The following is a 12,870-nucleotide window of genomic DNA, read 5'->3' as shown; positions in this document are numbered from 1 at the left end:
CCAGCCAGCCAGCCAGCTAGCCAGCCATCAATCCAGACATCTGCCCATCCATCCACCCATCCAACCATCTGTCCATCACATCCATCCATCCATCCATCCATCCATCCATCCATCCACCTATCCACCCATCTATCCAGCCAGCCAGCCAGCCAGCCATCCACCTACCCAGACATCTGCCCATCCATCCATCCATCCAACCATCTGTCCATCACATCCATCCATCTATCCATCCATCCATCCATCCATCCATCCATGCATCCATCCACCTATCCACCCATCTATCCATCCATCCAGCCAGCCAGCCAGCCAGCTAGCCAGCCATCAATCCAGACATCTGCCCATCCATCCACCCATCCAACCATCTGTCCATCACATCCATCCATCCATCCATCCATCCATCCACCTATCTACCCATCTATCCATCCACCCAGCCAGCCAGCCAGCCAGCTAGCCAGCCATCAATCCAGACATCTGCCCATCCATCCACCCATCCAACCATCTGTCCATCACATCCATCCATCCATCCATCCATCCGTCTGCCCACCCCCTCATCCATTCATTCCTTTGCCTGCTTACCCAACCACCTACCTACCATCCATCTACCACTCATCCACAAATCCATCCACAGATCCATCCATCTCCTCCAGGGAGAGGGAAACATCCCAAATCTCAGCCAATCTGAGCTGGGCAAGCTCAGGCTATAGTGGGTCAGACACCCACCCTGTCCTTAAGCCAGTGATTCTGTGAGAGGAGGGGAAAGGATGGTTTCGTGGGAGTTAGCAATCACCCTCCACTCACTCCCAAGCCCGAGGGTGGTGTGAGGGTGGGCAGACATTCCAGACAATTCTGTCCTATGTTTGCCTTCTGCGTTCTGGTTCCCAGGGAAATTAGGGCCAGATTCCTGCCCTGTCTCCCATATGAACCTGCAGATGGCCCAGGGTAGGTGTGGGGGGAACTTCTGGGCCCTTTCCCTGAGTCTGAGGAGCAGGCTTGGCCTGCCCGTGGGGGGAGACATCTGAAGGGCTCCCATCTGGCCAGCGAGGCAGAACATCTGCTGGGAAGGGCCCTCGAGGCCTTGGTGCTGGAGTAAATGTGACTGGGATTCCAGAACACACGATGTGCAGGGAAAGCTGGGCGCTGAAGTGTGTGAATCACCGCTGAGGCTGGGGACTCGGGGAATGGGAAGGAGGCCCCAGGGCAGTCGTCTGGAGCTGCATGGGTCTTGAGCTGCCAGGGACCAAGGTGGTGCTTGACAGGACTGTGGCCTGTGGGGCTTGGGGTACTGGCAGCAAGGGAGGGGGGCAGGCGGAGCGGGGTCTCAAGGGCGAAAGGGGACAGGAAGGGCGGTGGGCTTGCACATGGTGGGGGCAAGGAGGGGGGACGGGACAGAAGCCAGGAGGGGGCTGGGCGATGGGCTGGAGGCCGGGACCAGCAGGCAGGCTTGCGTAGCCCTGGCCAGCGGCTACTGGCCAGACTGCATATGTAATACTAGTATTTTTCCTTTTACTAAATTAAAAAAAATTATTTTATGTTTATTTATTTTTGAGAGAGAGAGAGACAGACTGCAAGAGGGAGAGGGGTCAGAGAGAGAGGGAGGCACAGAATCCGACTTTGGCTCCAGGCTCTGAGCTGTCAGCACAGAGCCCGACGCGGGGCTTGAACCCACAAACTGTGAGATCGTGACCCGAGCCAAAGTCGGACGCTTAAACAACTGAGCCACCCAGGCGCCCCTCCTTCTAAACTTTTACAAAATCACCCACAATTCGGACGTGTTAAGGTAAAAATGCGTCCTTCCTCCCTGGTTCAAAACTTGAGAGAAAAAGGGCTCCTTTCTGGCCGTGAGTCGTTGCATCCACGCAAACCTGCACGTGTGCTCACACGACACATCTGTAGAGGGGTCTCTGGCAGGGACCCACCGAACCATGCACGTCGGTAGGTGACAGACTTTTCTGCCTTTGACGACCTGCCATGCACCCTTTCCCGAGGCGGTCCACGTGGACGTCTTGTCCTTCCGAATGGCTGCACTGAGCTCTCAGGGCAGCTTCCAGTTCGGCCCTTCCCACCCTGGGGTTCTGGAGGGGGTGAGCCCCAGAGGAACGGCCTGGGGGCAGCGAGGGGTGCAGATGGGAGGTGGCCCCTGTCCCGGAGAGCTCCTCTCTGACTCTCCACCTGCCACATGCTCTGGTCTTGGGGTTGATGTCTCTGGGGCTCAAGGGACTGGGGCCGGGGCCGCTGGCCAAGGCTGACAGAGGGCGAGGGCCTCACCTGGCCTTGGACCTGGGGTGCAGGGTGGGGCCGACAGACCAGCCGGGACTCAGGATGTTGCTGCCCTGAGTGTGCCCACCTGCTCAGCTTGCCCCCCACAAACAGCTGGCCCCCACGTCCTTGGCTGCTGGCGGGAAGAAGCCCCAGCAGGCAAAGGCCCGACATGTACTTTCCACATAGGGGCTCTGCAGGGGGGCCTCCAGTGTGGCTGCCTGGGCTAAGTGCCCGCTAAGTACCTCAAGGCCTGGAAGGTAGAGTAGGTCCGAAGGCAGTTTGGGAACCCATCCTTTGGGCTGCTGCAGCTGGGAAGGCTTCCTGAAGGAGGGGGCATTGGAACTGGGTTTACAAGAGAGGCATGTACCACAGGCCCTGGGCTCTGGCCCCAGATCAGCACTGTCAGGCTCTTAACCTCTCTGGACCTGGGTTTCTACCTGCTGTTGCTGATATGTGACCAGGGAAGGGCCCCCCGCTGGGTTTTAGGACACAGGCTGACGTCGAGTCTGCCCTGGGCAGCGTCCAGGCTGGGGAGCTGGGGCAGCTCTGAGCAGGGGGAGGCTTGTGAGAGGTGACGGCCTTCCAGCCCCGAGGCCAGGGCCCGAGGAAAAGGTTCCGTAGGTCTGGCCTGCTTCTTCCTGTGACTTAGATGAAGCTTTGCCCTCTCTGGGCCTCAGTTTCCGTGTCTGTGACCAGATGATCTCCCATGAGCTAGCCAGCACTCGAGGGGGCCCCACGGACCTGGACGCCTCAGCGGGGAGGTGGTCTTGAGCAGGGGGAGCTGGGTCTACGTGTGCACCCTACTTGAGCCGGGGCCTGGCTCCGTGGAACTACACGTCTAGGCCTTGGCTGTAAGTCCTCCGGGGCTTTCTGAGGCCCTGGCATCCGGGGACTGGGGTTTGGGAGAAAAGAGGGGGGGCAAGACCCTGCCGCTGGCTGCCCCTCGCACGCAGTGGGCAGATCAGAGGCCTTGGAGTCAGAAAGCCTCAGGGGTTTGAATCCTGGATCCACAGCTTCCTGGCTGCATAACCTTAGGCAAGTCCCTGAACCCTGTGAGCCTCAGTTTCCCCACCTATGAACAGGCATGATCACAGCACGTCCGGCCTCGCAGGACTGTCACTGGGTCTGTGCGTGAGGCAGGAGGGACTGGGTACCCCAGCTCCCTCTGCTGCCTTCCCAGGGGCTGCGGATCCCCGTTCTGAGGCCTAGGGCAAGGGCGGTCAGTCCATCTGCCTCAGGCCTCTGTGTGTGTGTGTGGAGGGGCCCTGGCCCGCCAGAGGAAAACAAGTGGGGGGCAGTGAGGAGGGGGGGACTGTGGGCAGGGTGGGGGGAATTGGCTGAAGGGCCGGCCAGCAGCTCCACGCAATCTGTCTGCTATGCAGTCCCGGGCCTGGCCTGTATTTATTTATGCTGAGCGTATATTTATATCAGCCCCTTTCTCATTAATAGGGCAGGAAATGGCTGGAATTGTTACATACCTGGCCGCCCAGGGGTCCCGCTCCGCCAAGGCACACAGGGCGCTGGCTGCCCGGCCACGACTGCGAGGGGCCCCCTCCTCAGTCCCCGGCCTGAGTCCCTGGCCTTTCACTGACCTCGCTTTGCATCGAGCCCCCCTTCGCTTCCTTGAGTTCCTACTCCGTGCCCCCCCCACCCCCGCCGAGCATACAGTCCTGGGAAAAGGGGGTTCATTTTCTGGCTGTTCCCTGTCCCCCAGCTCCTGACCCCCTCCCGACCTCAGGGGAGACAGAAGTGTGAGGTGCGGTCCAGGTCCAGCTTACAGAATGGGGGAGGACTGGGCAAACGGAAGGCAGAGCTTCAGAGTGAGAAATCAGGGTCCCCTGATTTGGGCATGGGGTCCTGGAGCCCTGGGGTGGGGTGTGGGCAGAAGAGAAAGTGACGGGGTGGCGAGAGCCCTCCCGAGGTCCCCGGGGCTCTGCTCCTCAGCAAAGCCAGGCTACACGTCCACCAGGATGCACCCTGCAGGTCATAGGACCCCCGTGCATCCGACAGGGGCCCGACAGGGGGTGGGGGCTCATCCTCGTCCCGTCCTCCTGGCCACCGTGGCCAACCGAGGCTTCCCTGCTGGCAGCCCAGCAGCCCCCTCCCTGGCCTTCACGGCTGCCCTCGGAAGCAAGCCAGAGTCTGTTGGGCCTGGGCCCCAGGTGGGGCTGCCGGGGCTGAGAGGCGCGGCCCCCTCCCCGGAACGCTCTCCTGACATAACCAATTCGTTTCTGTGCCTCGGCCCGCTCCCCCAGCTGGTCTCCCCTCCCAGGCCAGGCTGTGCTGTCCTGCTGTCCCTCCCCTGGGTGGCTTTGCTGGGGTGGGGTTAGCAGGAGCCTGCGGGATGCCCACCTGCCCTGGGGTGGGGGGGGCGGGTAGCTGTGCCTGTTACCCTCCCCGCAGCTGGGGCCCACAAGTTGTATCCACTCAGAGCCTTTTCCTAGGCCAGGTCTCCTGGTGGCTCCCCTGTGCTCAGCTGGGCCTGGCCTCCGACTTCTGCCCCCTGCAGCCTCAGTGCCCTCCCGGCTCAGAGGCCAGAGCGGGGCCAGTGTGCAGATATGGTGACTAAAGCTTAGAGGCGAGGGCCTTTCCTGAGGGCCTGCCCTTTGCCCTCACCCCGCTCTCTCAGCACTGCGTCTAGGGCCTGGGGCAAGGGGGTGGGAGGGGGGCGGCTCCTGACCTTGAGGAGGGGACACTGAGAATCTCCAGTTCTCTAGGCCGGAGCCCCCCTGGGTGGTGGGAGCGGCTGCTGCATGCCTGGGGCTCAGGCAGGGGTCTCTGGGTTTGTGGCCGTCCCACCATAAAGGGCAGATGTGCTATATGGGGACAGGAGAGCCAGGCCCCAGGTAGAGCGCCACGCCCGGGTTCCTTCTCCCCAGACGCCATGTTGAGCCACCAGCCTGCACAGCCCCACGTCCGTGCCCGAGCCCTGGCCAGCGGCAGGTGCCTGGTGCTCCTCCGGCCCTGCCTGGCTCTGCCTGGCCTGGCCAGGTGGTCTCGGACAGGTGGCTCCTCTGGGAGCTGCCCGTTTGGAAGATGAGGACCCCACACCCTGCACGGGAGCTGTGAGGCCCCGACGAGGCAGGTGAGGGGCTCACACAGGATCCGGCACATGGTGGGTGCTCAGCAAATAGGAATATCTCTTTCGTCACCTCCACGTGGCGGCTAAGTGCCTGGGGCCTGGGGCTCAGCGGTCAGCTCAGGTCCTCTGCCCGGCCGTGTTCCCGTCCCTCCACGTCCCAAATGGACTAGGGGGGAGGCCGAGGGGCGGCCAGCTCCTCGGAGATTCCCCTGGGGCTGGACTAGGTCGCCCACCCCACAGACCCCGTCTCAAAGGTCAGGGCAGTGTCTCCTCTCGATGCTTGAACTAGGAGGTCCAGGTCACCTAACTGTGGGAGCCTGGGAGCATCTGTGTGGGAGGGAGAGGCAAGCATCCGTCCCCGAAGTGTCCTCTCCCTCAGACCCTCTGCTTCAAGTTGGGGTCCTGCCTGTCCCCGGCTTGTGTGACCCTGGACAGGTCATTGGGCCGTCCCTGCTCATGCAATGAGGCGTAAGCCTTCAGGCTCCGTGGCTCCTGAGTCAGAGTCAGAACCCCTCTTGGCCCTGGGGTTTGGGGTGCTGGAGAGGGTAAGTGTGGAAGCCCCTTGTTCCAGCCCCCGAAGCCCCAGGCCTGCACGTCCGGCTGCTGCAGCTGAGCGCTGCAGGGAATAGATAGACCTTGGGGATAGACCGCATCCGTCTGGAGCTGTGTCCGCCCCCACCCCAGACCCACATCTGGAGCCCAAAGCCGGCTAGCCGGCTAAACACGGAGCATCTGGGCCCCGAAGAGCCTGCTCCCAGGTTAATGCGGCCCATCTGGGCCCCTGGTTGCTGCTCCGCCCTGTCTCCACAGCGGATGCTGGCGCACATCTGGAGGGCTGGAGCCCTGTGGTCGCTCCGCCTTCCCGTGCTGCCTGGGGTTCCCTCCCCGAGGCCGGGGTCTTACGCACAGAGGGCTCATTCTTCCTTTCTGGATGACACGGCTCCTAGGACTTCCCCTGGGAGCTGCCTCGGGAGTAGCCCAGTTTTGACATAACGTGGACACATGTGCCTTGCCAGAAGTGGTGACAGCTGCCACTCTGCAGCAACTCACCCTGCAGCCCTTGGCATCGTTTGAAAGAGCCTCTGGGGCCCCCAGCGTCGTCTGCCCGCCTGCTCCTCCCCACGGCGCCCAGGGTGCCGTGGGGCGTGTCACTAGCTCTGGGGGACCATCCTGGGTCCCTGTCACGAAGCCCACCTCACACGCTGTGTCTGGCTGTCACTTCCCTTCTCTTCCTCAATTCCCAGCCAATGGGGGTGCTCAGCAGGATGGGGGCAGACGTCTCCCCAGAGGCCCCAGACTCAGAGAGGAGAGCTTAGAGAAAAGGAGGTTGCCCGAGGGAAGCAGGCTGCCATGCAGCACAGACTTCGTGGGGGCAGCCAGGGGGGAGGGACGCAGGCCTGGGTTGGAGGAAACTTGTGGGCCATGGGAATTGCCCAGTGGCGGCCTGGACTGGTTCCTCCTCAGACCGCCCTTCTGACCTCAATGGGGACATGGGGCCCTAACGAGAAAGGCGTAGGAGTCTCGTCACTGTCATTGGGCTAGTGAGCTCCTAGCGCCAGGCCCAAGCCCCATTATTCCAAGATTCTAGGCTTCTGAAATGCTGCCTTCTCAGACTCTGAGCTTCCTGTGACCGGAGGTACAAACAGCTGTCAGGTACATAGGACGGTGGGAGGAAGCGGGGGGAGAGCGCCCTGAGAATGCAGGCAAGTGTCTCTAGCCTGTGGCCTGGGCCGAAGGCCTTGCTGTCTCCCTGCCCGGAATGCTCTCTGCTCCGCCGCTGGCCCAGCCTCCGAGGCCTGGGGGTGTGAGCACAGAGCCCGCCGATTCTGCATCCTGTGGTCGAGCTTTATCAGAGCATCACTGGCCCCAGTTGAAAGGAATCCTTCAATGCCGTAGCCTCCAGCCCAGAGGACCCGGGGCATCAGGCAGTTGAAACCACAGTGCTTCATGCCTCCTCCTCTACCTCCTGTACCCACGGAAAATTTGACTCAACAAACATGCAAGACGGAGACACAAATAAAAAAAATCACAAGGGGTAGCATTTATTGAGTCTTTACTGTGGGCCAGATACCGTTCTGAGGGCTTTGCTTGTGTTAACTCATTCCAGCCTCCCTTGTGAGGGAGGTACCGTTGTTATCACCGACCCATTTTCCAGACGGGGAGCCTGAGGCTTCAGGTCCACTTAGCCTTTGGGTGGCAGAGCTGGGTTCAAATCAGGCAGTCTGGCTCCAAAGCCGGGTCCTTGACCACTGCTCCTCATTGCCTCTCTGCATGTGGGCAGACCCGGGTTGGGGGTGGGATATGGAGACAGATGGAGAAGGGACAGAGTGAGGCAGAGACAGGGGTGGCTTTTAGGTCCTGGCAAGTGATGCTGCTGTCCCCAGCCCAGGAGGAGAAGCACCACCAGCTCATCCGCGGGGACCATCTTGTCCCGTCTCCCCAGGCCCTTGCGTGAGGTGTCCAGGCACGAGGAAAAGTTCCTGCCTCGTCAAGGCCTCCAAAGTCAAACAGAGAGAGATTTTGTATTATTATCTGAGTCCTGCCGGCCAGGGAGAGAGCTGCTTCCTCTGGCCGTTCTAGAAGGCAGGTGTCTGGGGCTGCTGGGGGCTGTGATGGTCAGCCTTAGGCCCACCTGCTGTGCTAGGTCTTTTGGGGGGGACACCTGGTTCTGAGGTGGGGGCACTGTCTGCGGGGTCACTTAGAGCTTCTGGGGCTGTGGCTGGGGGTCTCTATGAATGTGCATGTGTCGGGGGAGGGGCTCCCTCTCTCTGCTTCTGCCACCATCTGACCTGCCTGGGGAATTAAGCAGACAGAGGGAGGAGAGGGCATTCTGGGACCATTGGTGTCATCTCTGGATTCCTCTGACTGACACCCCTTGTCCCACAGCCACCTTCCGACAAACTCACTGGGTGAGGCTTGTGCCAAGCACCGTGGGGAGGACTTTGTCCTGATGTAATATCTCAGTCCCCACAACCGTGGCAGGAAGGGATCGTGCTTATCCCCATTTTACAGATGCAGAAACTGAGGCTCAGAGCCAGTAAATCACTTGTCCACACGGCTGACAAGAAATTCAAACCCAGGCCTGTCTGACTGCTCTCACTGAGCCCCTAAGTCCCATCCTGGCCCAGAGGGCTGGGGAGAAACCATTTCCCAGACTCCAGGGGCTGACGCATGCTTCCCAGATTCCCTGCCTGACACCCCCATTCCCTAGCTGGCTGGTTTCAAGGGGGCCCAGCCCGGACTTGGGGGCCGGCTGAGTGCCAAGGGGGAGGACAATAGGAGTAACAGGAGTGGAACCCCTCTCGGAAGTGGGGGGAGGGCAGCCCAGGCCAGGCGGGCAGGGCTTTCTAGATGGACTGGGTCTCAGGTTCCATGGGATGGGGTGGGCAGCGGTGGTGGGGAGAGGTCACCCAGGCCATGCTTTCTGCATGCATTTGAGGCTCTGTGGTCCAGGCCTGTGTGGGGAGACCGAGGCAGGAAGGACGGATGTTGGTCTTGTCCTTCTTCCTAGGGGACTTGGCTCTCTCCGGGGGGGTGGGGTGGGGGGACTCTGGCCTGAGGAGAAAGGAAGTGGAGGAGGCTCTTGCTAAGACCTAGATTAACTGGACTCTACACGGTTGAACTTGGCAAGAGGAGGAAGCTGCTGGTTCAGCCCAGAAGGCACCTCCCTCCTCCACCCTGGGCAGGCTGCGGGTGCCGGAAGGGGCGGTGGGCTCCGTGCCCCCGCCTCGGGCTGCAGACCCCCAGCAGGCCTCCCCGACCCGGAGTGCTGTCCTTCGACGCCCAGCGTGTCACCCAGGCCTCACGGAACGCCCGAGTCAGATGGGGAAGCTAGTAGCTTGGGGGAGAGCCCAGAGCCCTCTGCTGCCACTTGCCAAGGTCCCAGTGCCTGGACCACTGATTCGGGGTCCATCCTGGTCCCCAGGACCAAGTCTCCCTGGACCTCAATGCTCTGGATGGGAACCTGGGTGCCTAGGATAGGAGACTGGTTTCCACGGTGGCCTTTGAAGGCCTGTGGATCACTTCGGCCACCACTCATTACCCCGTCCCCCAGGATGGGGGGTCCGGCCCTGGTCTAGGCTCCTGGGCTGGGACGAGGTTTCTACACGTGCCTCTGGACTATCAGGTCAGTGGCTTTGTCAGCTGGCCCAAGAGATGCTGCCTCTGGCCTCACTGTGGGTGCTTCTCATTCCCTCCTGGGGGGCTGCTGACCCGTGGGCCCTGGTGCTGGGTCTGCAAGGGCGTCATTAGCATGCCCTCTCCTTCCCCACCTTGGGACGGGCCCTCAGGAGCTGCGTCCCGCCATTCACAGCCCGGGGGGAGGGGATTATTATTAGCAGGTGCTCACGGTGGTAGAGGCCTGTCCACCTTTGAGGTCTGGCCAGGGTGCCCAGCTCCCCCTCTGCTTCCTTCCTCCCAACGAAGATTTGGGCAAAGGGCTCTGGCCATTCTCTCGGTTCACAAACACTCTGGCAGCCTCCTTGGTGACAAGCCCCGGGCTGGGCAGCAGAAGTCCTTGCCCTGGGTGAGTCCTGGTCGTGCTGTTAGAGGTTCTAGGGCCTCGGATCACCTACCTCCTGCCTCTGGCCTCAGTTTCCCTTTCGGAGGAACAGGGTTGGATTTGAGATGTTCAACAGAACCTTCTGGCTCTTGCTGAGGTGAAGCCCACCCCTCACCCGACTGTCCAAAGCCCATCACCCACCCACCCCCATTCCCAAGGTCCTGCGACTGCCCAACCAGTCCCCAGGCTGTGCCCGTGACCCTCTTTCCAGTCTCCCGCCCTGTGGGCCTTGTTACCAACAGCGAGAGAGAGAGCGAGAGAGCGTCTTCTTGCCTTGCTCCCTCTTCAAAGCCAAGCAGCGGGGAGCCCGTCAGGGAGCAAATCCTCCCAGGCAAACGAGGCCAGTCAACAAACAGGCGACCAGGACAACAAGGAAAGATTACGAAACTCAGATTCAGGGAAAGAGGCCACTCCAAGCCTCTCTCTGGGACAGGGGGCGGCGAAATTGGGCCAGGCCTGTGGGTCAGAGCCTGCCTGGCCCGGACTATTTTTGTACTGTCTGGGGGGTGGGGGCTGATGAAATCCCAGCTGCATTTCACCAAAACACTTTCCCCTTAAGCCCGAGCTCCATGTGGTTCAAATTCATTGTCACTTAACTCATCACTCAAGGCTCTGAGCCGCACCCCGCCCCCCCCCCCCAGAAAGACAAAAACACAGTCTCTGGCACGCGGGCGAGGTGGGCGTGAGGGGTTGTGACAAGCGGGCTGCCTGCCTTGACCTTAGCTGCCCCTGGCTCCTTCCATCCGGGCCTCGGTTTCCTCCAAGGTAAGAAGAGGCAGGCCGCTGTGCAAGCCCCACGGGGACTTGGGGTCGCTGACCCTCTCCCCTCCACCATGCCCCCCCTACTGCTGGAAGCAGGAAGCTGCTGTGCCCCCCAGTGCTGTGCGCGGGAGTGCCCGGAGGTCACTCCATGGAGGGTCGCGTGGGCACACGTCTGTGCCAATGAGCAAGGAGAGGCCAGTCTGCCTTTTCTTCTTGAGGCTTTTTTGCAACGTTTGTTGGCTGGCACCTGGTGTTCTTCACCTCAGGGATCGTTGAGGTTGGCAAGGCCCGAATCCCAGTGATGGGAAGGGCCGCTGGGAGGGGAGCCACCAGAGGGCATTTTCGTCTTTATCACACGGGGGGACGGTGACCTCTGCTTTTATAAACTGCCTCGACCCGTGGCTTCCCGATCTGGGTGGCCACGGCCGCGCGTGCATTGGATGATGGGCCCACCTGCCCCTATTCTATTCTGGGTGCCTAAGGCACCCAGAGTGCTCCAGGGCACGGCGGGGCTAATCCACTCCTGGGTCCCCAGTGCCCGGCACGGGGCTTGGCGTGGGACCTGAGGGCTACACATGCTTGTTGAATGAATTAATGCATTTCTCAAATCGCATCAAAGTGCTATTTTCATTATCTCCAGGCCAGATGCATCCAGGGCCTCGGCTTTCCAGATAAATATTGACAATCTGGCCCTTGCGTCTTCCGCAGGCAGGGACAGAGCTCTCGTTCTGATTTCGGCAGGAAGGAAAGCCCCAGTCCTTAGAGAGAGGTGACCCGGAGCTCCCCTCCCGCCCACATCAGGGACCCCTAGCACCCCTCCTGCTCTGCCGCCCCCTCTGCTGGGCCACCCCGCCAGCTTTGGTCTGTGGTCCCCAGACTGAGGGGGCAGCCGGGTGGAGCTCCAGGAGTGTGCTTTCCTGGGCAGGGTCAGGCAGTTCCTGAAGCAGCACAGTTGTTTGGGTGCAAACATTTCCCTGCATTGTCCGGCTTCAGGAGGCAGCCAAGGGTCTGGGCAGGAGGCGGGGAGCTGTTCTCCCTTCCACCCCAAAGAGGACACCTCAGAGCTCACAGGTGGGGGCTGGGAGGTTGTCCCAGGCCTCGGGGGGATGCAGAGGAACTTTCGGCAGATAGAACGGAGGTCTCTGCTGGGTAGCAGGGGATTTAGGTGGAGACACAAACTGGTCTCTGGTCCAAGTCCAGCCAAAGGATGAGATTATATCGACCCCAGGGGCTGCTGGGAGGTGCCTGTCATTCTCATGCAGGTGTTCCAGCCTCTCTTCCATGAACAACAGACTGCCACCCCCCACCCCCTTTCAGTGAAGCTTGCCCCGCCTTTGAGGCTTCTGCCCAATGACAACTTTTCTGGGGACAGCGGCTCTGGAGACGGGGTATCCTGGAAGTTGAGGAAAGGACATCCATGCTGATCCCTGTGGGTCTCCAGAATCTCCCGCTCTCTCTGCCACAGGGCCTCGGAATAAGACACTCCTCTGACTTCTGCTTACCTTCCCTGGGGCTCCGGAAAGGAGCTTGTCTGTGTCTAGGTGGCGGTGGGCAAGGGTGTGTATCCCAAGGGATGCTCCATGGAACGTTTTTTGGTGGGGGGTGGGGGGTGGGGAGAAGAAAAGCGTCTGGCTCCAATAAACTGGGGAAACACTGGACTAGACAAAGTCAGGCAGGACTTCTCAGAGCCTTTGATTGTTAACAGGGGCTTTGATCTCCCAAGAAGGGGCACTGGCATGCAGTGTTTCCCAGCCTTATTTGATTCTGGTGCCATTTTTCCTCATGGAATCTTTCCCAGGATGAGTGGGACATACTCTGGGCCGTGCATGTTTAGAGGGCATCTAATGGATTGGAAATGGCAAATCACCCAGCAGAGATGGTGGCTGTGGCTGAAGATGTTTCTCTTTTTATGTCAAGTTTGAAATCACCCTTATGGCATCGGATGAAGTTGGCCCCGGGAGGTTGGCCAAGCTAGCGTGGAGATCTTGGCTACATGATTTGTCCTCTCTTCCTTGGCACGGAGGGGAGATGAGCTGGCAGGTGGACAGAACAAAGGGGCTAGGGACAGACCTGTCCATCTCTCTAACTTATTCTGAAAGTACGAGCTACGATTAGGTCGGTTGTGGTTGAGGTTGGGCGAGACCCAGGCCACAGGGAGAGCTGGGAGGACTTCACTCATCAAGCTAGTGTGACATTCTAGAAAGAG

The sequence above is a fragment of the Panthera uncia genome, chromosome E3 (assembly GCF_023721935.1).
Source record: "Panthera uncia isolate 11264 chromosome E3, Puncia_PCG_1.0, whole genome shotgun sequence".
Classification (NCBI taxonomy): Eukaryota; Metazoa; Chordata; class Mammalia; order Carnivora; family Felidae; genus Panthera; species Panthera uncia.
The sequence above is the reverse complement of the archived record's forward strand: the minus strand, read 5'-3'. Positions refer to the sequence as shown.